A 27,101-nucleotide genomic window follows, 5' to 3' on the forward strand; every position below is an offset into this window, starting at 1 on the left:
CTGCAGACACTTACATACATAAGTGCAGTGGGATTATTCAAATATGTAAAGCTAGTCCCATGTGTAAAATAGGACCTCAGTTATTTTCAACATTCATGTTGTGAAAAAGCCCCAGATATGGGCCCTTTAAATTAGTGACTATGAGTTAATCTGAAAAGTTCTGGAGAGACTGATAAACTCCTGGATGTCTGGATTCTAATTGGAACCTATTTAAAATATCAATCATTTTATCTTTTACAATATGATTCTCTACCTATCAAGAGAAACATAGGAACTGATATCAACACAGATTATTGCTTAATCTAGTACAATCTTCTGCATCTAGCAACAGCCTATCAATTGTAATTTCCACAAAAATAATAAATAATTGAAGAAAAAATTCCCACATATTAAACCAGTAAATTATACCCTACTCATATTAAACTGTAATACAAAAACTAATAATATGTGTATACTATATTATGAATGGTGGTCACTGTTGCAGCTGCTTTTACCAACTCATATTTTCTGGATTGAATCTCAGACAACCAGCCCTCATCCAAGCTCAGCTATTCACTGGGATATTTATCTCACTGCGCCAGCCAATACAGACATGGTAGGTCTGGATGTCTTTATATTGAAAACACTGTAATCCATGTTTCTTCCATGACCCTCCCAACAGCAAAATCAATGTTGAACAGGATACACATGACAGATACCTCATATGAGAGATCCTTCAAGGTACAGGAGTAATTTCCTTCTGAATATTCCCCAAAAAGATAGAAATGGAACCTTTTACAAGTGTCTTGATCAATCTCTCTTAGAGTCAACTGAAATCTCAACACAATCTCATGGAGAATGTTATCCAAGGCTGGTGATGGCTTTACAACAGTCAGCATGGTCACCTTATCTTTGCCTATGCTGAGATCTTAATCTAATGCAATCAGTGAAGTTTTCACATCCTGTGCAGCCCTATAGTCTGATTATCCAGATGCAAGGAAACTCTCTGGACTCAAGAAACTTCCAGAGTTGTATCAGCACAACTTTCTCATTGGTCTTTCTTAAAAAGAAAATTGAATACTAGAAAATAGTTAACCTGTAAAGAGTTGATTTCTTGAGCAGAGGCTGCCTAAATACTTCTTTAAGAATATCTGGCAGGGTGAGCAGTGACTCTATCCAGGAAAAGAAAATGATGCACAGGAGCTAATTTCACTGTCCATGACTGTAGGAAAGGAAATATTTTTCCTTGTGTATCTCGTGCGAGGAAGTAGCCATTACCGCTATCATCCAGAATGTGCATAAAGTTTCTGCATGGCAGCAAAAGGGGTAATTTCTGTGCATCAGGTCCTTAACTTTTCATATAATTCTTTGCTTAGTACAACTAGAGATGCTATAGCTTATTTCAGGATGACAAGAGAAATAAGCAGAACAATGAATATGAAATATTGCATGCTAATCCATAAAGGCGGAATGCCATTAGCAGATCTCACACAGCTATGTGTGTACTAGGTAGAGAACTTAAAAGGGAAATATTTCACAAATGAATCTTTATTTTCCTTACTAATTAATAAACACCATGCTGTGAATAACTGGTGATAATGTTCTAATAAGAAAAATCAATAAATTTACACCCAGGGTCACAGTAATTGATGCTGCGGAATAGAAAAATGCATTCTCCATTGATCCTTTAGCAAACTTCTAACTAAAAAGGACAGGAAAGAAAGCCAATTACTGTGGTATGCCTCTGAAAAAGATAAGATTAAAACAAGCTAATTATGTGTTCTTGAATAACTACAATTTTTGATGAAAGTACATAGAGTAAGGGCATCCTATGTCTCCTGTACAGAGATATTGCTTTTCACTAATTAAAATATAGTAGTTTTACGTTTAACAGCTCTTTACCAATTGGCAGATAAATACTTAGAAAAGTCAATCTTAAAAACTTCCATAGATAAACATTTTAGCATTGCTGTAAGCAGATGATTAAACTGAAAAATAAAATCAACTCTTAGACAATTATTGTTTAAGTAAACGTCACGTGTGAACTGGAAAGGCTACTGGAAGAGAGAAAATAAAATATTGGGCACAAGTGTCCATTGCCTCACATCTTCATCAGGCATTGATCCTTCAATGAGCTCTGCCCAGGTGCATCCATGCAGGGACCCACTACATCCACCCACACAGAACATAATGAAGGATCCTGGCCATAGTCATTTATCTGAGGGCCCGGTAGGTGTAAAATGATACCACAGCAGAATAGTAGTTCTCATTCTGACTTTGCAGTGATGCTTCATGAGTGAAAATGGGTCCATAGGGGCAAGGGAAAGGAAAAATCAGGCCATTTGGATTTAAGATTCCAAGGATAAAGAAAGTACACAGCAATTCTATAAAGTTTTTGAATTCTTTAAACTGCATCGACCATTTGCTCCCTCAGGCACATTGATTTCTTATTTTCTCCACTAGATTGAGTGAAGTCAAAATCACCAGAAACAAAGTTTGAAAGAACCATTTGTAGCCCTTCCCCTAGCTGTGGCTCAAACCTCCTCTCTGGTGGTTGCAACTTGTAGTGGCCCCTCACTTCACATGGTCTGCTTTCTCAGTTCTTTTTGTGATGCCTGGGCCCTCCACTCAAGGTAACTCCTCACTGTGCCTGAGACACAAGTGCTGCCATCCTTTGAGAAAGTGAATATTGCTACTTCCACTGCTGGCAAGGAGTATAAAGGCCAGTACACAAGAAACAATAAAGTATCTTAACACAAACCCAAGCCAAGAAATGACAGACCACAAAATTATAATAACAAAGTGTGTGTGTGTGTGTGTGTGAGGGGGAGTTATTGAACAGATAAACAGGATTTGGGGAAGAAAGGGATTAGATTAACTAATAAATACTAAACATTAACAAATCAACATAATTCCCACCTCTCAGTACTCACATTCTTCCTAACCCCCAGATCCCTCCCTGACACCTTTCTGGGCAGATAGTAAGCTGGGGTAGAATCCAGAGAAGAGTGCTGGGCAACTTAAACAACAAAATGGGTAATCTTACAGTGTCTTTGCCCCTGAGTGGAGTAGGATACTCTCCTGACTCCTGGTCTGGAGTCCCATGGAGGTCTCAGCTGGCTCTCAGTAGTCAGCGCCAGGTTGGATCACTGTCAGTCTGGACACTGGTCTCTGGAGCACTAGAATTGCCTGACTCATGCACTAGATCCCACAGCAGTTTAAATATGCTCTTTGGGGGGAGAGGGAGTTAATTAAAGATGCCATGGGCTGCTTCTCTCTCTGCTTCCAAACTCAAGAGTTCAAAACTGAAACTAAAAACTAGTCTCCTTGTCCCTGAGTCAGGTTATCCCTTCCCCCAGAGGGGCTGAGCAGACCTCGCTCATCGTTGGGCCAGCAAACTGCTAGTCCATATCACCCTACAGGCCTGAGCAGGAGATTCTAGCCCATTCTGTCCTGATCCTCTACTCCAAACTTGCTGGGAAATAATGTCAGTAGACTCTAGTAGGCATTATTGTTACAGTACATATAGTAGTACCCCCAGAGGCTCATTCTAGAGTTCCAAGAGTTGGCATTCTCCAAGTTGGTGTTACACATTCAATAATATTTAAATTTGTAGCTTGCTAAGAATCTTACCCATCAATTTCTGCATCAAGTCCAGAACTGTTGCTTGAGCTATAGCATGTCATTTGGTAAGACATCCAATCTTAATGTCAAGTCTTAAAGTGATAATGAATCTACCACTTTCCAAGGTAAGTTCTCATAAAAAAATTATAACAAGTATATTTTCCACAATAACACGTAGATTGACATTAATTTTGCTACCAAACCTTGAATTCTTTACTGTTTGCATCCAATATGCACTTTTGCATGATTTTGCCTAGGAGTTGTGTCAAGCCTAGAGGCCTAGAGTTGACCAAGTAATCCCATTTACCCTTTTTAAATACAGGCACGCTTAGTTTGGAGTTTGCAATTCAAAGCTTTTTTGAGTTTCAGAATGTAAATTTGAATCTCTGTTTCTTTTTAAATTGATGGAAATTGCTGGTTTGTCATATTCAGCTATTTTTAAAACAGCTGAATTGATTTCCTTAATAAGTTCCAGAAAGGGTCTTTACTGTGCTGAGAGTAAGAAAAAGGGAATGTTCTTTGCACTGAAGCAAGGGATTAAAATGAAAGTGCCATATTAACCAAAACAATAGATTGTTACTAGTAACATTGCTATCTAAATATTATATTATGTATACACACATTACAGGAAGATTATTAAGGTTGCAAAGTCAAGCACTCAAAAGTTAGGAAATACCAGAATTAAGGCTGTCTGTGTAACCTAAATTCAGCCCCCTTGCACTTATGCATTATGATATTTATAATCAATTGATCATGTCTTTTCAAACCTGTCCCTCTCCCAATTCTGTCTGTTCCCAAATTCTGACCCCTCGTCCCATTCTCCTTGTCTACGCAGTCCACATCCCCATTCCTCAGACTTTCCATCCCATTTTCACTTGCACAGCTAGTCCTAGTCACAGATTTCAAGGCCAGAAGGGAATACTGTGAATATTTAATCTGACCTCCTACATAACACAGACTGTAGGACTTCCCTAAAATAATTCCTGCTTCAAGTCCAATAGGTGTGGTTGAACTAGTGCATAAATATCCAATCTTAATTTAATAACGTCTTTCAAAAATATCCAATCTTAATTTAATAACGTCTAGTGATGGAAAATCCACCACAACCCATGGTAAAGTGTTCCTGTGGCCAATTACCCTCACTGATAAAAAACTGTGCGTTATTCCTGGTCTGAATTTGTCTAATTTCAACTTCTAGGCATTGGCTCTTATTATATCCTTATCTGCTGTATTGAAGAGCCCTCTATTGTCAAATTTCTGTTCTGCATGATGATCCTTATAGATTCTGATCAAGTCACCCTTTAACTTAGTGTCCCCCTTGGGACTCTCTGTCTGAGTCCCACTCTTTCCCCACTCCCGGTGTCTTCCTCCCAGATACTAGCCCCTAGTCTCCTTGCCGAGCTAGTCCCATTTCCCTCTCTCAGCTCTTCATCGATTTTTTCTGTCCACTTCCACTGGCTCCCAGCCTCAGTTTCCCTCTGTGAACTCCTCATCCCCTAATACCCCCTCTCCAGTTCCTCTGCCAAGTCTCTTTGCCCAGCCAGACCCAATTCCCTGTTAGAACTGTCTCCCTACTCCCCAACCCCATTGGTTCCTTGTCTAAATCTCCTTGTCCTGCCAATCCCATTTTCCTCCTCTTTTCCCAGTTTCTCATCCAATCTTAGCCCAACCCATCCTGAACCGACTGGTTCCCAGTCTTCACCATCCCATCTCCCTCACCATCTTCCAGTCTCCCCCCATAACTTCCAGTCCCAGTTTCCTTGGCCAGCCAGTCACAGTCTTCCCCCTTCACCAACATTCAGTCACAGTTTCTCTGTCTTTCAGAGATTCCTAGAATTTAATTCCAGAAGGGATATTTTTGATTGTCTTGTCTGACAGTCCTTTGAGTCCCCTCCCTCCAGTCACAATGCACTCCATTCCCTTTCTCTTAAAAGATCATGAGAATTTTTTTAACATTGAAAAGAATGTATTTTGCCCAGCATCATCATCAAAAAACAAACAAACAAACAAAAAACCCAGCATGAGGCAGCATAGGAAATTTCAGTCTAAATGGTTAAAATTTGGAAAAAATTATGAGCAACTGAAAACAGGATCTCATAATGGCAAGTGTTGGGCAGCCTATGTAACAGGTAATGCTACTAGCTCTGCCTATAATATAAGTGATCTTTAAGTGAAGTGTGTTTTGAATTAAATGCGAGTACCTTGTTAGCTGGTGGGAAGGAAAAAAAAAACAAAATGAAGAAAATAAAAAAGGAAAGAAGAGGCACAGAAACCATGAACTAAAGCATATATAAGAAGGAGAAACAGAATCATGGAACCTAAAGATGGGAAAAATCTTTTAGTCATATTTTTCAGTCCCTTTGCCAATGCAGGATATTTCCCAAATGTTCATTTAAGAGAGATGGGCCCAAACCAAAATCCAGGAACTAAACCTGAGATCCTAATGCAGTTCAAATCCCAGTTCACAGCACAGAGCTAACTCTATAATGGGCTGAATAGGAACATGTCATGTTTTGGGAAAGCTCAGATTCAGATCTGGAGTGTGATGCCCCAATGTCAGTAGTGTTCGTATTTGGATTTTGATTCATAACACAGTGGGGAGGGATAGCTCAGTGGTTTGAGCATTGGCCTACTAAAACCAGGGTTGTGAGTTCAATCCTTTTGATGGGGCCATTTAGGGCTCTGGGACAAAAATTGGGGATTGATCCTGCTTTGAGCAGGTGGTTGAACTAGATGACCTTCTGAGGTCCCTTGCACCCCTGATATTCTATGATTATCATCAAGATTCTCAGAAGTAGCTTTAGGTTACCCTTTGTGCTCCCCTGGTGCAAAGATGATCTTTGCCAGGCTTGTTTCCAATCAGAGTCTAGGCTGCTCTAAGTTATTCCAGTTTCCAACAGCCTACAGTGGTCAGGGGTTGCTAGGGTGCATTCTCTTTCCGGATATGCCTCCTTACCACTGACTACATCCCCTCTGTTGGAATGTGACATATCTTCAATGCTTAGTCTATTCTTTTTTAAACGTCCAATAAGATGAGAATTCCACCATTCCTTTGAGCCTTTGAGGGACTAAAGAATGAGTAAAGGGCACTTCCTGTCTTCTGTACTATCTCCTCCTGCTATCATACAAATATTCTAGCTTATGCCTTAGATGGTGGCTTTGTCTTTAAACCTCCACCGAGTTAGTTATTTGTATTTGTGCCAAAAGAGAGTAGCCACGTTAATGCTGTAATTATGGCAAGGTCATGGCATGTTTTGTAGCAGAAATAATATTGTAAATGTAGATTTTGGTTAGAACTGTCATAAATATAAAGGGAAGGGTAAACCCCTTTGAAATCCCTCCTGGCCAGGGGAAAGCTCCTCTCACCTGTAAAGGGTTAAGAAGCTAAAGGTAACCTCGCTGGCACCTGACCAAAATGACCAATGAGGAGACAAGATACTTTCAAAAGCTGGGAGGAGGGAGAGAAACAAAGGGTCTGTGTGTCTGTCTATATGCTGGGTTTCTGCCGGGGATAGACCAGGAATGGAGTCTTAGAACTTTTAGTAAGTAATCTAGCTAGGTATGTGTTAAATTATGATTTCTTTAAATGGCTGAGAAAAGAATTGTGCTGAATAGAGTAACTATTTCTGTCTGTGTATCTTTTTTGTAACTTAAGGTTTTGCCTAGAGGGGTTCTCTATGTTTTTGAATCTAATTACCCTGTAAGATATCTACCTTCCTGATTTTACAGGGGGGATTTCTTTATTTCTATTTACTTCTATTTTTATTAAAAGTCTTCTTGTAAGAAAACTGAATGCTTTTTCATTGTTCTCAGATCCAAGGGTTTGGGTCTGTGTTCACCTATGCAAATTGGTGAGGCTTTTTATCCAACATTTCCCAGGAAAGGGGGGGGGGGTGCAAGTGTTGGGAGGATTGTTCATTGTTCTTAAGATCCAAGGGTCTGGGTCTGTAGTCACCTAGGCAAATTGGTGAGGCTTTTTACCAAACCTTGTCCAGGAAGTGGGGTGCAAGGTTTTGGGAAGTATTTTGGGGGGAAAGACGTGTCCAAACAGCTCTTCCCCAGTAACCAGTATTAGTTTGGTGGTGGTAGCGGCCAATCCAAAGACAGCAGGTGGAATATTTTGTACCTTGGGGAAGTTTTGACCTAAGCTGGTAAAGATAAGCTTAGGAGGTTTTTCATGCAGGTCCCCACATCTGTACCCTAGAGTTCAGAGTGGGGGAGGAACCTTGACAAGAACTTTCTTGGTCACATATTTATCAGAGAGCTGAAGAGCTGAGCTGAAAGTTAAAGCAGATGTAACAAGCTGTGTTTTGCCCTAGGCATGCTTTCACTAATTTTAGTTTGTTGTTATTCAGTTCAGTGAGCTTCTGCAATTTTCACATTTCAATTAGTTGCATAAGTACCTAAAATAAGTATCAAATAAAGTAATTTGTTTTTTAGGGGATCCTAAAGCTGGTTCATAACATGAAAAGTACCATCACATACTGCTCAAACCTGTTTGATCAAATGTTGAAGACTTTACCCAGGGGCAGATATCAGAGAGGACCAAAGAGCTATCTTTTGTGCTATTGCACGGGGACTGGCCACAATCCTGCTGGGAAGCATAGTCACTACTTGTACCCCTGTGGGTTCTAGCTCCCTGAACTGGTCAGGAATGGAACAAAAACATGTTCTACCCTAACGGCACATGTCTGCCACCCTTAAAGTGAGTAACACCTTACTTCCACGTCACTCCCATTGAAATCAATCATGAGATGATCATAGTGGTGGAACACTGGATGTATGTGATACAGACAGCACTACTGGGAGTATATGCTTCTGTATACATCAGAAACATTAGGACTAAAATGAGCGAACTTCCTAAGATACAATATACAATATGGTACAGATACAGTGGGTCAAATTCTGCTCTTACACATACAAGTTTGTAAATCTGGAGTATAACCGTATAGCACTATGCCATCCACTTTTACCTTTAATGGAGTTACTCTAAGCTAGTAATGTAACTAAAAGGAGAATTTGCTTTTGTGTGTGTTTTACTGGACATTTTGATAACTGTGATTGTTATAATACCTACTGCTGAAGCAATCTCTCTAGATATCTAAAAAAGTGAAGGGAAAATTTAGAGAAGATAGCAAGGATTTACCAGAGGGAAAAAAGAGACTACTGGAACAGTCACCCCAAAGTCCAAATTTCAGTTCCACACATCTTTGCTCTGGGCATGATTCTCTGTTGGCTTGCACCTTGTGTTGTCATTCAGACTTGCACAAAATATGTATAAAGCGCTGCCAAATCAAAATAGTAGCATTTCATACTTACTCTGCACAGGTGTAAATGACTACACCTTGCAGAAGGCCATAAACGTCTGCAAAGCAACTTGATTATCACCTTCAAACCCTGTCTCAAAATTCTCCTTTACCAGAATGCCTACAAACAGCTTGGCATCCAGAGACCACTGCCTCGTAAGCCGCTCAACATTGCCTCATTATTTACTGGCACTCCCTCTCTGACTGTATCCACCTGTTTCCTCTTGTCTGATACTTGGATTATAGAGTCCTTGGGGTAGGGACCATCTTTTTATTCTGTGTTTGTATATCACCTAGCACAATGGGGTCCTGGTCCATGATAAGTTCTACAGGAATACAAATAAATAAAATAATATGAATTATAATAAGGCATTGGAGAATCAGACCCCATGACATCACAAGCATTGGAACCAAAAGTTGACCAAGCTATTTATGACCTGGTAGAATCAGAAAGAACAGAAGCAATCTGCTCTTGAGAGATTTTCATACTGAAGGGTTTGAGATATTTGTTTGAACCACACCAAACTGACAGGGGGTATAAAAGTCCACACAGACTTTGAATTGTAATGTAATGTGTCACTCAATGTCCAAGATCAGGAACTTCAGCAAGGGTTTCTCATTGTATATCTTGTATACAGACAGGAGAGATATGGGAGAGGATCATCTGAGATTATTGTGTGAGGTATGCTGAAACTGGTTTCCCTGATCTCTCAGAAAAGTAGTCCTCTCCCGTAATCAGGATGGTAGGAGAACAATGAAGAACAATGAAGAAGTTCTAGAGGCAGAAGCAATAGTACAGTTTTGTATTTCCCTGCAGGCATATTTGCAAATGACTAAAAAGCATTATAACTGTGAGAGCATCTTAGTAGATCTGGGGTAAACATATGCAATGTGAGAATAAACTGGAGATCCTCAGTCCAGTTCCAAGCATTGGTAAGATAAGAGAGTTATACTTAACCAACTTGTTATGAGATGAAGTTGAAAATTCTCATAATGCGGACCCACCTTAATAGAATAATTGTTTTGTGGACCATTGCCCCTCCCACTTTTGATCCCGTTAACATCCCTGTAGAAACAGCAGCATTTGCTTTCAAGGAAAAATAATATGATGAAACCATTTAATATATGTGTAGCTATGTTATAAAGCTATTGAGCAGATGGAAACAATATCATGTGAGCAGCCAGTCCTCCACAGACTTTGTGGTCTATTTACATAGTTGGACAACCACTTACAGAGAACAGGAGGGATTATTATATAGTTTATGTATGACACAATAAGAAAATTTTTAAATGCTGTGTATTAGATGATTAAATGACCAACTATGTGTTCAAATCATATACCAATTGGTATTCTACTGTATTTTAATTTATGTGGTTTCTGTGTGTGTATTTCAGTGATTCATACTTGAATAAATGTGTATGTATAAGCTGGTACTCAAGATAATTTAACCATTAAGTGTTTGGAACTTAAAGAATGATAGTGCTGTGGTCCAAACAGTCTAGAGTTGCATTGGAATACTTGAGGGTTCCATTGGGCACTCTCTGTTTTAATTCAGCAAGTTTCTGAAAAGGATGACAGTTGGCTGTTATTTAAATAGTATATATACAAATTTGCTCCTGCCTTTTTCACAGCAAAAGGAATGCAGGAAAAAATCAGAATACTTGACTTACATGTGCAAGTGCTTGAATCAGCAAAGGAAGGCTGAGTCAAAAGGCTGCCCTTTTAAAAATTTGGCCTTTTGCTGTCTCTTATTGTGTTGCCTGCACCCATTCTCCCAGTGATATTAGCCCCAGCCTCTTATTGGTGGTACATTTCTTACAACCAGCTCCATGCTTCCTTCTACAATGTCTGTTAGCCAATGACTACAGAACACTCTCCCTGAACTAGACTATAAGGTTATCACTCCCTCCTCTTTCAAATAACTCCTCAATACTCATCTGTATTATAACATCCACAACACATTTGCTGACGGGTAGTAGCTATAAAAGAGGCAAAAAGAGGATAGTTGATTTTATTTTTAAAGGCTTATCACTCTCCCACACCATACATCTGTGCCTTGTCTTTATAGATTGTAAGCACTTTGGGGTAAATTATTATGCATGAGACACATCATGGGCACTATTCTAATACAAATAACAAACACTGGAATACGGCAATAACAACATCATACAAAACAGCAGCATATACCTTATGGGCCTCATCATCAGACTATGAGAGGACATCCATTTACATAATGCAAGGCAGGCTGCTGGTACCTTCTCAGTACTACCAGGGAAATGAATTCCTGCAGGCAGCAGGTCCCCAATGGGCATTATATCTAGGATTTTGTGGTGGGTATGGGTGAGTAGGAGGTGTTGGGGATGCTACAATCTATTTGCTGTCTTTGACCCCCAAATCTTATTGTAATATTTATATCCACTAAAGCTTATATGAAAATTGGTTATAAAATAAAAGAAAAGAGCTGATATTGAAATTGCATAAATACATTTCTATAATTAATTATTTTCTATTAATAATTCATTAAAAAACTAAAATAATTACCATACAGAGGATTTTTTTCTTCTTTTTGATTAAGCCCACATGACAAATTTTGGCAATTTTTACAAGAGCTGATAATTGGTATATGATTGGACATGAATTGTATTTCTTTTTCTTAATTTCTGATATTTCTGTCATAAATCATCACATCAGGTTCAGATCGTCACATTAGCTTAAAACATGAGACAACAAACATGACACAATATGTCACAATAACCCAGATAATACGTCAGAAAGTTTTGGGGAAAAAACCCTTGCTTTCAGGTTGGATGCTGAGTATCAAATTATCACAAGAAGTACCTGAAATGACTTTATCATAGTAAGAACAGTCTGGTAGAATGCTACATAATGGTGAAATACAAGTTACATTTTCAATATGCCACTTGTTCAATTGTGTGTTTCAGATTTATAGACACAGGTGAATTTCAATAAATTATAGACTGATAAAGGAGTAGTTATATCTAATGACAATAATAAAAGAAACTTTTAAACTTTAAGGGAAATTTGACTAGATCTTTTCTTCATATGTTCATAAGAGATAGCTAAAACTCAGATGTAGCATCTGTTTTTCAGTGAGATCTTGACTATATCCAGCTTTATAGATGGGCTGATGAAAGAACAAGGAAGTTAAGTGACCTGGCCACGGTTACAGAGTGAACCAGTATATTTTAGTTTATTTTTGAACATGGCATACTTCTGGTTCTTTGTCTCTAACATATACACATATTACATTGCTTCCCCTTTGCTGTTTTAAATCAAGAAACAACCCAGCATGGTATAAAGTATAACAGAACACTATGTACTGGAAAATGAAAGCACCAGATGCTTGATACAAAATGTAAAACCTGTCGCAAAGAGTAATAGAAAAGTGATTTTTTAAGGAATGCTGTAGTATGTAATCTACTTATTCCAGGGCTTGCACAGACTTTTATATAAATTATAAAAGGTGATACTGTAGACTAAAGCTGTTTGCAATTTGCAGAGACCATTTTGTTGTCAACTAGTAGTCTTTTTCAATGTGTTTCATTATTAGGCGAACCAATTAAACCACACTCAGACTATGTCACGTATGCTAAGTACATAATTTGTATAAAATTCTTATCTGTCCATTACCTTTATCCCATTGCATTTTCCTCTCCCTGACTTGGAGCAGTGAGTTCCTTTAAAAAAAAAAAAAAAGAAGAGTTTTGTGTTAAAACTGGCATGTTGAAAAGTCTGACATGAGAATTCTCAAACTGTTAACTAGATTTTGGCATTTAATAAGATGTAAACTGCTGAAGCTATTTGCAGATGAAGTCTCATTTTTGTCCATCAGCAGGGGGCTGGGAGCATAATTAATTGAGTGAAAGTTAAAAGACGGACAGCATGGTTACATTTATGCAAATATTGCAATAGAACATCTAACAGAAGAGAAAAATAGCTTGTAACTGATTGGTTTGGTTTCAGACCAAAATCCACAGGGCCCATTTAAACATTGCAGATTGTGCATGACAATTAATACCTATAGGTTTTTTTTTCTTTTAGTATGCATGCTGCAATAAAAGAAAAAACACACCTCAGTAGCAGTCAAAGTTTCAAGTCCAGTGAGACAATTCTATTTCTGTTTTAAGCTCTTTTACTGCTCATGAATGTTAAAATATAGTCACCGGAAAAAAAAATCATATGATGTATATGCCTTCAACCATATGCCGGTCTCTGCTGTTTGTTTCTTTTATTCATGTCCCAGTCATATGGATCCTGGTACACCAAAGGTTCTATTTAATTAAAGTTAGCTAAAAGCTTAAACCATAGAGATCAGGACAGCTGCTACAGATATTAACCCAGGTGCTGCTCAGGGTGATCAGACACTCTTACAAGTATTGCACTCAAAAGATACTCTTTTGTCAGTTTTATTCTCCTGGCTGGCACGGTATGTGGGAGTGACCCCTGAGTCAAGAGTAAGAGCTGAAAACATTTTAAATGTTCAAATCCAATCTCAAATTGAAATCCATTGTTCTTTGTATAATTTGTGCCTCATTTTTCACATTTGCAAGATATGCATGACTACCTTTTTCATTGATTTTTGACTGTGCAGGCATTTGATTTTGTCTGCTGTACAACAACTGACTGTTCCCTATAGAAGGATTTGGTAGGCTGTCTCCCCTTTAATTCCCCTTTTGTCCTTATTGTGGTTTCATTTGTGCATCTTATTCCAAAAGCCCAATACATTGATATGTAGTTTAGTTTTATTAGTACAGATGAATGTACAGCATGCCTCGTTACTTCTTTATTGTGTATGTACTCTATATACATGTGAGTTTAAGTCTGTATTCTTGAATTTGTTTGATTTCACTGCTTATCTTTATATATTTCAAAATGTTGCCAACCATTCTAGAAGTAACATCTTCCCTTCACTGGAGTGGTTTGAAGAAAATAGTTTAGGAGGCCAAGGGATCATTATTTTTTTGGTGTGTATCAACGGGAGACTAAGTGCTTCATTCTTAGTTACAATGGGGCCCCTTTACACTGCTCTGGCAGTAATTTACTCTCACTTTAAGGCTCCTTTATATAGCCAAAAGTGTAACGGGGCCTCAGTATAAATGAGAATCAGCTCCTATGTGTTTTGGGCAATTTGGGTTCTCAGCAATGGAACTTCTACTTAAGGGGACCAGAAGAGTATAGGACTAGGAGAAAACTAAAGCAGAAGCATACAGAAAGTATATCTATGGATGGACTACTGATTTTGAGAATGAACTTCAATGGAAGTTCAGCATGCTCAGCATCTCACAGGACCTGGTAGCACCCTGGAGCATTAGACCGGTAGTGACTCTCACAACTGAGAACACGCAGGGTGTCTCAGTCAACACAAAGGGAATTCTTCACTGAGGATGTTGGATACACACAGACCCTGCAGCTCTCGAGCTCTCAGAAGCCCTGCTTCACCAAAAAGCACCTTGGATTCAATAGAAATTAAACACTTGTTTAAGAAAAAAGAAAAGGAGTACTTGTGGCACCTTAGAGACTAACAAATTTATTTGAGCATAAGCTTTCGTGAGCTTATGCTCAAATAAATTTGTTAGTTCCTAAGGTGCCACAAGTACTCCTTTTTTTGGGGGGGCGGGGGGGATACAGACTAACAAGGCTGCTACTCTGAAACTTGTTTAAGTGATTTTCTGAGCTGAGTCCGAAAGAGGAACACAGCCTGTGTTTTTTGTTGTTACCACACGTGGTCTGCCTAAGCTGTAACCCAGAGAAGGGTATGCAATCATGGAATTGATTGTTTACTACATTACAGGGTCCTTAGCACTTCTCCAGAGGGTTTCCAATGATCTCTTTCTTCCAGGCTTAAATTCAAAATTAATATTATTTCCAGCCCTTCCTAATGCAAGTAGAGATGTCACAATATAAACCAGTGCATTGCTTTCTCATTTAGCCAGCATGCAGCTAGACCAAAGTAGCAATTAGGGCCATATCTGTAGGTTTCCTTCCATTCACCTGTGCAAGAGCAATTGAAGTGAATGGAAATTGCATAAATAGACTGAGGAGAGACTACATATAGATCATCCCATTTCCATCTTAATTCAGTGCTAACTTTGAAATGTACTTGTGCTCATTTATATGTCAGCATTTCATTGTGGAATATTATACCACACACATTTAATGAATGTGTGAATGCACAGTGGTGCCATTAACAAATCAGCAATATATGAATTATTGTATTATTCCCCTATACTTAGAATGGGCCATATCTGTGGATATGGTAATAATTGGCACCTGTTGACTTTTTAGTGGCCTCTAATGTACCTCCTGCATGTGGCTGGATGATCATTGCCATTGTTCCATTTATTTGGAAAATGCAAAATGTTGAATCTGCCAATTGTTTCATATTCTATCAAATAACTACTAAGAGAATGGAAATATTTGCTATTGTCCTTTAATCTTCAGGATGAAGCAGTCCAGTAGCCATGTTAATCTGTATCTACAAAAACAAGTAGCCATCCTTCGACAAAAACACTTCAAAAACAGACTTCAAAGAGAAACTGCAGAGCTACAATTCATTTGCAAATTTCACACCATTAATTCGGGCTTGAATAGGGACTGGGAGTGGCTAGCTCACTACAAAAGGAAATTTCCCTCTCTTGGTATTGACAACTCCTCATCAGTTATTGGGAGTGGACCACATGCATGTTCACTGAATTGTCCTTGTTGACATTGGTTCTCCACTTGTAAGGTAACTCCCTTCTCTTCATGTGCCAGTATATTTATGCCTGTATCTGTAATTTTCACTCCATGCATCTGAAGAAAGTGGGGTTTTTTTTACCCACAAAAGCTTATGCCCAAATAAATCTGTTAGTGTTTAAGGTGCCACCAGACTCCTCATTGCTTTTTTAGGGTAAAGCAGTGCCATCATTTAAGAAGTTTCACTCATTACAGTTTATATGTTTCCAATAAAATAGCTCCAAAAAGCAGCAAAAGCAGGTGAGCCTGATACATATTTTTGAATGACATTTTGTGCATTTTACAGTAATTACTGATACTGAAATATATTCATCTGGTCATATACAATAGAAACTGAAATTATCAAAAGACATCCCTGAAGATATTCCATAGATATTGGGGAAGAGTTGGGTATGGTAAAATATTTGGGGGAAAAATGTTTGTTCATATTTATTCCAAAAAATTCCTTGTGGGTTTATTTGTCCTGCCTATGATCCACATCAATGATGTAAACAGGCAGCAAAAACAAACAAAAAGCTATCTGCAATGTTGCAATTTCCCAGTTAAGTTTATTTACTTTCTAAAAATAGTTCCCTATTTAAGGAGAAAGCAGACACAATGATATTTGAAAATGACATTTAGCGTAATGGCAACATGACTGATTAATGCATACAATTATTGCTACCTCTGATTATCAAATAACTGATTGAACTAGCAGATCAGGCCCTGCTATACAATAGATACAGGCAACATAATTCAAAAGTTATGACAGAGGCAGGACTGTGAGGGCAAAAGATGAAGAGAAATAGAAGCTTTGGAAAGGAACAGCACTTATTCCATATAGTGAATGAATTCCTTTTGACCAATATATTTAAAAGTTTCCAATCCAGCCAATAATAAAAAAAGGACAAACAAGCATCTGTCTTTTTTTCTGCATATCCTTGTGGGATCTGTGCCAGTTAAAACACCTGAAAAGAATGGCAATAAAAGCTTATAACTCTTTCTTGGAAACCTCATGAAACAGCAATGTGGTAAACACAAAACCACTTCTAACAAAGTTGCCTGCCAAAATAACTCTATCAAGGTAGATTATGTAAAGTTATATGCAGGATGTCGTTAAGCAGCAGTAAATACTGTACTTATGGGAACTATTAGAAATAGTACTGTAGAAGGCAGTCTAGTGAAAGTGCAGCTGAATATAAGGAACAATATTTACTCGAGGCAGCTACAGAAATAGCTACAGTTTGCCCCAGATGACCCAGAGGTTATATTAGCTATAGAATGTCATAATTCCAAATTTAAAACAAATGATTTAAATACAGTCACACTGCTCTGTTATCAACTACGAAACTGCTGCAAAGTAACTTTCTCACCTTTAACTCCATCCTTAACTTCAGTGTTACAAACTTTTCACATTTGGGTTTTCTTTCAGAATAAAAAAAAAGTATATTTAGACTTTGTTTAGTCAGACTAACTGAAAGAGAAATATGCATGGAAGTAAAGGTACGACACTGAAAAATTCAACATGCCATCCAAAGAGTGGTATGCGGTGTTGTTGTTGTGGCCATGTCAGTCCAAGGACATTAGAGAGACAAGGTGGGTGAGGTCATGTCTTTCATTGGACCAACTTCTGCTTGTGAAAGAGACAAGCTTTCAAGCTTACCAAGCCTGTCTCTCTCTCACCAACAGAAGTTGGTCCAATGAAAGATATGACCTCACCAAAGAGCTAGCATTCAATAGCTTGCAGCTGCCTTCCAGAACAAGGTGCAGCCTACCTGTCTCTAGAACTAAATCTTAGCACCAGGTATCAGGATAATAAAAAGAACTCTGCTTAACAAACTAGGACAGTGAAACTCATGTGTTTTCCACCAATAAAAAGCTATGACAATTTTGGATGAGAAAAGAGGATTAGAAAGAATAATGTACACTTTTCTGTTGTGCAATTACCAAGCAAATCCAACTTCGAAAAAGCTGGAGATAATACTATCTGGAAATAAATAAGTCCACGTGTTAGCTCTACTCCATTAGTACTGTATCTTTCCAATGTTTTGTTCTTGGGTATAGTGACACACCGGAACTGGAAGCAACAAAATCAGGAAATCTGAACTAGTTGCTTTTTGGCCGTGGAGAGTATTCTGATCATTTATTGGTATGTAATTTCGATTAATTCCACAGAAGTTACATGCATACATCAAGAGAAAATGTATTCCAAGATATTTTTTCATCTGCCAAACTTTGAAGCATGTTGAATGGGTCGAACGTATTTAGAGTTTCGCTAAAGCCTTAACTTGTCAGGAATCTGAAAGGATCTCTGAACTCCTCACATTCTGACTAGTCATAATATTGGCAATCTTAAGTTTTATCTAGAAATATCCTTGTTATGTTGACCAAGTAGGTCAAATCCTAAATAATTTATACAAGAGTTTTTTATTTAAAAAAAGACCTAATAAAGCAAATACGGGAAAACACACATTTTTTTCCAGGTTCTATTATTAGAATGGTTGGCCTTTGAACAAAACTGAAAATCATTTTCAGACTATGTATAGACAACCAATGGGCTGTGGCTGTTAGGAAAGTAGTAACATGAAAAGAGCATACATCTGGGGAAAGGCTCTAATGGCTAGTAAATCTCTCAGAGACTATTATAAAAGGGAAATACATTGTATATCCAGATTCAGAGTATATCACATGTCAGTGGTGTAAATAGTGGTGTGTAGTTGCTCTGGTTTGAACATTTGTTACGAATTTACACTATTACAGTTGAATTTTTGGTGAATGATGTTCATTGTATTAACAGAACAGTCTTCTACCTATTTCTCTAAATAATTTTAATAAAAGGAAGGAGTGAAGATTTCTATTCCTCTTCCATATTTCTTATGAGTATAAAGTTTCTTGGCAAATGAAACTATCTTTGTTTTCTTTTAAAATAATCTCAGTTACTCTGTTTTCAGATGGTGGGCTAAAAATCTGGCTTCATTGAAATCAATAAGAAATTTACCATTGATTTTGGTGATGCCAGCATTTTACCCTATACATTCTAATTATTGTTAAAAACCTGGATTTATGAAAGAGTTCTTTATTGAAAGTAATAAATATGTCTGAGGCAGCCCACTTTTGGGCTATGGCACACAGCTTGAGAACGTAAATATTGTTGTTCTTCTTATGGGTCCTGCCATTTGAGTATGAAATACATGAAGTGCTCACAGGTCAAAGAAATAATATTCCAATTATCAAAACAGCTAAATCTAGAGTGACCCATAGCAACATAATCCAGAGTAACTCTTTAACATCACAAGCTTGATGCTCAAATGTGACATTCATGAGGATATGATTTATTTCAGAAGGTGGAGAAAGCTACTAGGGAAGAAGCTGTTCTAGATTTTATTTTGACAAATAGGGAGAAACAAGTAAAGAATTTGAAAGTGGAAGGCAGCATGGGTGAAGTGATCATAAATTGGTGGAGTTCATGATTCTAAGGAATGAGATGAGGGAAAGCAGCACAATAAAGATAGGGGATTCAAAAAGGCAGACCTTAGCAAATGCAGGGAGTTAGTAGATAAGATTCGATGGGAAGCAAGTCTAAGAAGAAAAACAGTTCAAGAGAGTTGGCAATTTTTCCAAGAGACAATATTAAGGGCACAAGACCAAGCTATCCCACTGCATAGGAAAGGTAGGAAGTATAGCAGGAAACACTCCCCCCACACACACTTTTAACCAGGAGATCTTCAATGATATGAAACTCAAAAAGAGCCCTACAAAAATAGACATTAGGTCAAGTTATAAGCAAACAACACAAGTATGTTGGGACAAAATTAGAAAGGCCAATGCATAAAACGAGATTAAACTAACTAGAGACATAAAGACTAACAAGAAAATATTCTACAAATACATTAGAAGCAAGAGGAAGACCAAGGACAAGATAGAGCCATTACTCAATGAAAAGCGGAAAACCATAACAGAAAATGTGGAAATGGAGAAGTGTAAAATAACTTCTTTGTTTCAGTTTTCACCAGAAAGGTTAGTAGCTATTGGACCTCTAACACAGTGAATGCCAGTAAAAATAAGGTAGGATCAGAGGCTAAAGTAGGGAACAATAACAAGTTAAAAATTACTTAGATGTCTTCAAGTAACCAGGGCCTGAAGAAATACATCCTAGAATACTCAAGGAACTGACTGAGGAGATATCTGAGTCATTATTGATTATCTACTAAAAGTCATGGAAGATGGGAGAAATTCCAGAGGGCAAATATAGTGCCTGTCTATAAAAAGGAAAATAAAGACAACCCAGGGAATTACAGATCAGTCAGCTTAACTTTAGTACCCAGAAAGATAATGGAGCAAATAATTAAGCAATCAATTTGCAGATACCAAGAAGAAAATAAGGTGATAAGTAACAGTCAGCATGGATTTGACAGGAGCAAATTATGTCAAACCAACCTAATATCTTTCTTTGACAGCTTTGTGGATGGGGGGAAGCAGTAGATGTGGTATATCTTGACCTAGTAAAGCTTTTGATACTGACTCATATGATCTTCTCCTAAACAAACTAGGGAAATACAACCTAGATGGAGCTACTATAAGGTGGGTGCATATAGGGTTGCCAATTTTGGTTGGACATATTCCTGGAGGTTTCGTCACATGACATAATCTTTAATTAAAGATTAATCTTTAATTCCTGGAGACTCAAGGCCAATCCTTGAGGGCTGTCAACCCTAGGTGCATAACTGATTGGAAAGCCATTTCCAGATAGTAGTTACTGGTTCACAGTCAAGCTGGAAGGGCATACTGAGTGGGGTCCTGCAGGGATCAGTTCTGGGTGCAGTTCTGTTTGATATTTTCATCAGTTATTTACATAATGGCATAGAGAGTACACTTATAATGTTTGCGGACAATATCAAGATAGGAGAAGTTGCAAGTGCTTTTAAGAACAGGATTAAAATTGAAAATGATCTGGACAAACTGGAGAAAAGATCTGAAGTAAATAGGATGAAATGCAAATGAGGACAAATGCAAAGTACTCCACCTAGAAAGGAACAATATGTTGCATACATAAAAATGGGAAATGACTGCCTAGGAAGAAGTACTGTGGAAAGGGATCTGGAGATCATAGTGGATCACAAGCTAATTATGAGTGAACAGTGTAACACTATTGCCAAAAAATAAGCAAACAACATACTGGGATGTATTAGCAGGAGTGTTATAAGCAAGACAAGAGAAATAATACTTTTGCTCTACTCCATGCTCATTTGTCCTCAACTGGAGTATTGTGTCCCATTCTGGGCACCACATTTCAGGAAAGATGTGGACAAATCGGACAAAGTCCAGAGAAGAGAAACAAAAATGGTTAAAGGTCTAGGAAACATAACTTATGAGGGAAGACTGAAAAAATTGGATTTGCTTAGTCAGGAGAAAAGAAGACTGAGGGGGGAGATGATCACAGTTTTCAAATACATAAAAGGTTGTTACAAGGAGGAGGGTGAAAAATTGTTCTCTAACCTCTGAGGATGGGACAGGAAGCAATGGGCTTAAATTGCAGCATCGGTGGTTTAGGCTGGACGTTAGGAAAAACTTCCTAACTGTCAGGGTAGTTAAGCACTGGAATAAATTGCCTAGATTGGTTGGAATCTCCCTCACTGGAGATTTTAAAGAGCAGGTTAGACAAACACCTATCAGGGACAGTTTAGATAATACTTACTCCTGCCATGAGTGCAGGGAACTAAACTAGATGACCTCTCGAGGTCCCTTCCAGTCCTACGATTCTATGATTCTATGACATTATAGGAACCTAGATAAAATTTCAAATGTGTAAGTTCCTTGTTCCAGTGGATATTTCAAATTAAACGTTTTAGAACTCCTGACCACCACTAATCAAAGTGGAATTACATCTTTACGTAATTCCAGTTGGACCCATGAGAACTACATTAGGACTAGTGTTTGCTACAATAGACCCTCTCCTTATTTCACAGAAATGTAGGTGTTCCTCAATTTACAAGTTATAACATCTAAAGAAAAAAACTATCAGACATAAGTGTGCGGATTTAAACATTAATAATAAACTACACATTTTCCAAAACAATGATAGAAGATTGTTCTTTTCTGAAATTTCACAGCCATCTTTGCCTCACTCATTTTTTATCCATTTTATATACCTATGTTTTATAATGTCAGACAAAAGGCCTCAAACCACTTCATGGTCTCTGTATAACACAAGCACACCAACTTTTGGAAAAATTCTGAACTATTGCAATAATATATATCATTTCTCATCTTCTCAATGAAAACAAAGTCATATTATCATTCTAGTTGGAGAGAGCTAGATTTTGACTGGCTCGGTTTAAGGGTGTTTAGATAGCATAAAGAGCACTTGCCTTCCCTCTTGAACACAAGGAACAGCCACAATCCCAGAGTTCAAGGGGGAAATTACCGCTCTGCTAGCCGTGCTAGACTATCCTAAACAGTAAGGACAAAGGATATGTCTACTCTGCAAAATAGGTGTGTCCTTAACTTGGGAAAACTAACCCACATTAGCTAACTCAGGTTAAAATAGAAGTGAAGGCACAATTGTTTTTAACTCAGATTAGCCGCTTGAATCAAAGCCTAAAGATGCCTGTGGTTGAACCCAATGCAACCAACCGGAGTTAAGAACACACCTTTTTACAGTGTAGACACCCAAAAACAAAGGCATACACCATCTCCAGGATGGGAGTGCACACTGAACACTTTAAAAAAAATATATAGGACCACATTGTGAACCCTTAGTCACATAGAGTCATACCTCACTCCTCGTGTTGTTGCACTAAAGTCAATGGGACTATTTAAAGTATAGCTAAAGGATGTCCAACATAGCCCACAGTATTATTAAACTAACAATATAGAATTATATAAAGAGAATATATGCAGTGGATGCCTTTTAAAATATCATAAAGTTCTCTTTGCAACTAGCTAATGGTGCTGTAATATTTGTATTATTCCCCAGCATACTGAATATGTAAATACTACTTAATGTTATATAGTTTCAAAGGGAATTGAAGGGTTTTTAAGAGTGGCCACTGTACGTTAAGGCACAACAGAGGTAGAGATCAAGTTGAGCATTCCACCTTAACTTTTAGAATTTCCTGGGTTTTCAATACTATATTAATACCAATTTGCTTATTGAATATAATGATTGCATATGAAAATCTATGTGAAAAGTTTAAGAATAACTAAAAGAAAAACCTCACACAAGGGAACAAGGATACACAGCATGTTTTGAACCTGGCAGTCTCCCATGTTCCACCCAAATGAACATGCCACAGGTGCAACCAGGAAGAGCAGGTGTAAAATACATTTTTATTGTGATGGGAATAAATATGATTTCTTGTCTATAATGTATTCATCTCAAGACACTGGTGCATCTGCTATATATTAACAGTCTGTGCTGTATTTTACTTCAAGTTTTGAGAAATGTAAATCTGAAGTTCTACACCTGAAAGACTCTGAACCAGCTTCTCCACTGCTTGACTCCAGTGCAGCCATTTTACACTAATGAACTCAACCATTTACATTAGAAATGCCACGTATGTTCACTATCACAGGAGAACTGCCTGCTGGATGTACTAACTATTCAGCAACAGTGGAAGGAAGAGTTGGGAAGTTACACATTGGAAACCCTTGTACTCAGCACCTCTGCCGCCATTTCTGCTATCACAGATGGCACTTGCAGCTGGCACTGACATTTTTCTCTACAACTTTCCCTCCATTTGTATTCTTTATTCCTGTTCTGTGATGCACCTAGCCACCATGTGGCATGACGGCCTTGGTCCTGACCCACCATTATGTTATTCTGAGCATAATCAGCTGCTATGCCTCAGAAATGCTTGTCAATCTTCCAGTCAAGACCGGGACCTTAGCAGTTGTAAATGGCACATTATGTGCTTCTCCTTCTCATATGGGTTCAGTGACAATAGCAGTGGGTTCCACAGCCGCAAATATGTCTTCTGTGTTGGGGAATAATCAAGCCCTCCATTCTTATCTATTTATTATAATTAATAGTTGTCTACCACCATAGTATCTCAGAGCTATGGGTAATTTTTAATTTAACATGATTTTAAACATGACTTTTCCTATATCATGTTTAAAAACCCTATGCACAGTTTCTTTAAGCCTATAAGTACGCAGTAGATGTCTGGGAACACAGTCATGAGAAGTTCTTATCCAGCTGCCCCATGTGTATGGCCATATTTTTGTTCTTTTATGTATTCTGTATTTAAGGCAACTGTAGAAAGACAGCTGAATTGCCTCCTTGCTACTTGATAGATGTATCTTTAACACTTCAGAATCTATTTTACCTTTATAATGCTCAGTGAGAGTGATGATGTGTACCTAGGGCACTGTACCAGTTGAGGTATTCTGTCTGTGGAGAGCATGGTTTAGATTTGGAGTGTGTGCTCCTCCACATCAGATACAGTCCACCTTCTGATGTAGATGTTGGTGAGGCCCTGTGTCCATGTCCCATACCCTTTTTGGAGTATGTAGTATTTCCAGCAGTGCCGACACGACCTTGACCTTTATATTCACAGAGAAGAATAATGGTGGCCCCTTGGTGGGATGTGAAATAGAAACAGGGCTCTTTGCACCCTCTTTCACTCATTGCACACCCACACAGCGCCAGACATAATCTGGTTCCCAGCATGAGGATTCTTTTCTGTGGTAGGCTGCAGAAGAAGGACTGCCACAAGTAGAACTACCAGTAAAGAATATTTCCTTAGGTACCCCTGATACCACCAACAGTGCCAAATCTTTTAGCTTCTCGGATGAATATGTTTGTGTTCATTTTTTTTAACCTAATGTTTATTTACCCAATATTTTGAAATGACTAAAGAGCTATTTTATAAACACTACAGTACATTTATTTAAGCACTCCATACAATCTGTGTAAGATGCTTTTGAACAGAAGGTACCACACATTTGCAACTTGCTGCACTTTTTCACCCATTCTACTTGTTTTCCCCTTCACAATTTAAATAGAGATCAGGCCATCCTCTGGATGACTTTCTTGCCAAATGAAAAGGAGTACTTGTGGCACTTTAGAGACTATCCAATTTATTTGAGCATAAGCTTTCGTGAGCTACAGCTCACTTCATCGGATGCATACTGTGGAAACTGTAGAAGACATTATATACACAGAGACCATGAAACAATACCTCCTCCCACCCCACGCTCCTGCTGGTAACAGCTTATCTAAAGTGACCACTCTCTTTACAATGTGTATGATAATCAAGGTGGGCCATTTCCAGCACAAATCCAGGTTTTCTCACCCCCCCCCTTTTTTTCCAAAAACCACACACACAAACTCACTCTCCTGCTGGTAATAGTTCATCCAAAGTGACCACTCTCCCTACAATGTGCATGATAATCAAGGTGGGCCATTTCCAGCACAAATCCAGGTTTTCTCACCCCCCCCACACACACACAAACTCACTCTCCTGCTGGTAATAGCTCATCCAAACTGACCACTCTCCTTACAATGTGTATGATAATCAAGGTGGGCCATTTCCAGCATAAATCCAAGTTTAATCAGAATGTCGGGGGGGGGGGGGTAGGAAAAAACAAGGGGAAATAGGCTACTTTGCATAATGACTTAGCCACTCCCAGTCTCTATTTAAGCCTAAATTAATAGTATCCAATTTGCAAATGAATTCCAATTCAGCAGTTTCTCGCTGGAGTATGGATTTGAAGTTTTTTTGTTTTAAGATAGCGACCTTCATGTCTGTAACTGCGTGACCAGAGAGATTGAAGTGTTCTCCGACTGGTTTATGAATGTTATAATTCTTGACATCTGATTTGTGTCCATTTATTCCAAATGTCACTCTCTACTGCCTAAAGCCTCTGTTGAGTCACATGAGCACGGTGAAGGATCAAACCCAATAAGTGACTAATTTTAGGCCATGTAATTCAATATTCAGACAAAACCATTTATGCTTGAAATCTTTGTTTGGGGCTCAGTTTTTCCTCTAAGTTTTGGCTGAAAGAACTCCTTAAAACTAAGTTTGAGTGACAGAGAAATATCAGAATATTTGTGTTTGAATTCTGTCCCCCACTGTAGCTCCTTTACATCTCTCCAGAGGCATAAAGGACCCACTAAGGGGCAGATAAAGAGGTTCCCCTACTGGCATGCAGCTGATTAAGCAATCCTATGTGGCCTTCCTGCACACCCCTTGGATGGGGCAATAGAGGTGGGCCATGTATGGGAGCAAGAATCACTGGAGCATGATGCACCACAACTGTTCTTGGCAGAGCAGCATCCCATAGATGTCCATACCAGGCTAAGGCTGGTCTAAGTTGCCCAGAATTCAAGGGACACAAAGGTCCCTTAAAGCCACACTTGCCATTTCCTTGGCACAGAATCTGGCTCTTACTTCAGGTGAATATTTGAAAGTTTCCATGGTTATCCAAATACCAGAACTTTTTGAGGGCCCTCCTCATACAAACCTTTCTCCCTATCCCCTACCTTTGCTGTGTGCCTACCTTTTCTCTTTGGCAGTGGTAGACGGAATAATACTCTTCAGAAGATATTTAGCAGGCCTTCCCACTGCAGGCAGGGGTACATATTGGTGGACGTCAGGGACGGGGGGATCCCAAGCAGAAATAAACAACCATAACAAATGTTAACCTAGGCTTTTACTGAGCTGCTGCTTTCTTGCTGAATCAGCAAGCTGGGAGAGCAAATTTCTATGGCTTCTGCACTGCAGAAGCTGGAAAATGTTTATAATTCAAATGAGCTCTAAAAGGCTTGAAGTATTTCAGTGATATGAGTGAAACAACTATCTGAAACCACTAACAACTTTCTTGACACTTTTATAACTAAAATGGGCTCAACCAACCTTCCAAATTTTATAAAAACGAAACTGCTTCAGGCAATAGACTCATCACACCCAGCTTCAAACTGAAGTGAATTTTCATACCAAGAATCAAGATTTATGTCAGATTTGCCAGCACTAATAGAGCAACTGTTTTATAATAGCCCTGAATAGGGCTTGTTTTTATTCCCTATTATTCTAGATACAGTAGAACCTCAAAGACATGAAAACCAGAGTTACCAACTGACCTGTCAACCGGACACATGGGGAACCAGAAGTAAGCTTTCAGGCAGTAGCGGAGACCAAAAAAAATAACAAAAACCCAACCACAAACAAACCAGCAAATACAGTACTGTAATTGTATTGCATCCTAAAGGTAAGCACATCTGGGCTGCCTGTCCCCACCCCCACTCTCCTACTCACCACAAGGTGTAATCACTTACAGGTAGGAGGTGGTGAACACTGTTTTCCCCTCTCCCTGCCCCTGGCTAGGAAGGGGACAAGCTTGCAAGCTCAGAGCCCTGGAAAGAAACTTCCAGAGCTGCTCCTGAAACCTGGCCCGGAATTTCAGCTGCTGGAGCTGGAGCCCGAGCTTCTGCACACTGGGCTCTGGCAGAG

At 38.6% G+C, this 27,101-nt stretch overlaps 1 long non-coding RNA gene across 2 annotated transcripts in view; it reads right to left on the reverse strand.

Moving 5' to 3' along the window:
* Positions 1–26,789, reverse strand: part of LOC140903845 (uncharacterized) — a 110,983-nt gene extending 84,194 nt beyond the window's left edge. For both annotated transcript variants that reach the window (XR_012156373.1, XR_012156354.1), the window contains exons 1-2: positions 26,732–26,789; positions 12,562–12,608 (exon numbers count right to left, since the gene is read on the reverse strand). This is a non-coding gene — a long non-coding RNA (uncharacterized lncRNA). The remainder of the gene's footprint in view (positions 1–12,561; positions 12,609–26,731) is intronic.
* Between the last annotated feature and the right edge of the window lie 312 nt (positions 26,790–27,101).

This window comes from Lepidochelys kempii, chromosome 1, assembly GCF_965140265.1.
Source record: "Lepidochelys kempii isolate rLepKem1 chromosome 1, rLepKem1.hap2, whole genome shotgun sequence".
Lineage (NCBI taxonomy): Eukaryota > Metazoa > Chordata > Testudines > Cheloniidae > Lepidochelys > Lepidochelys kempii.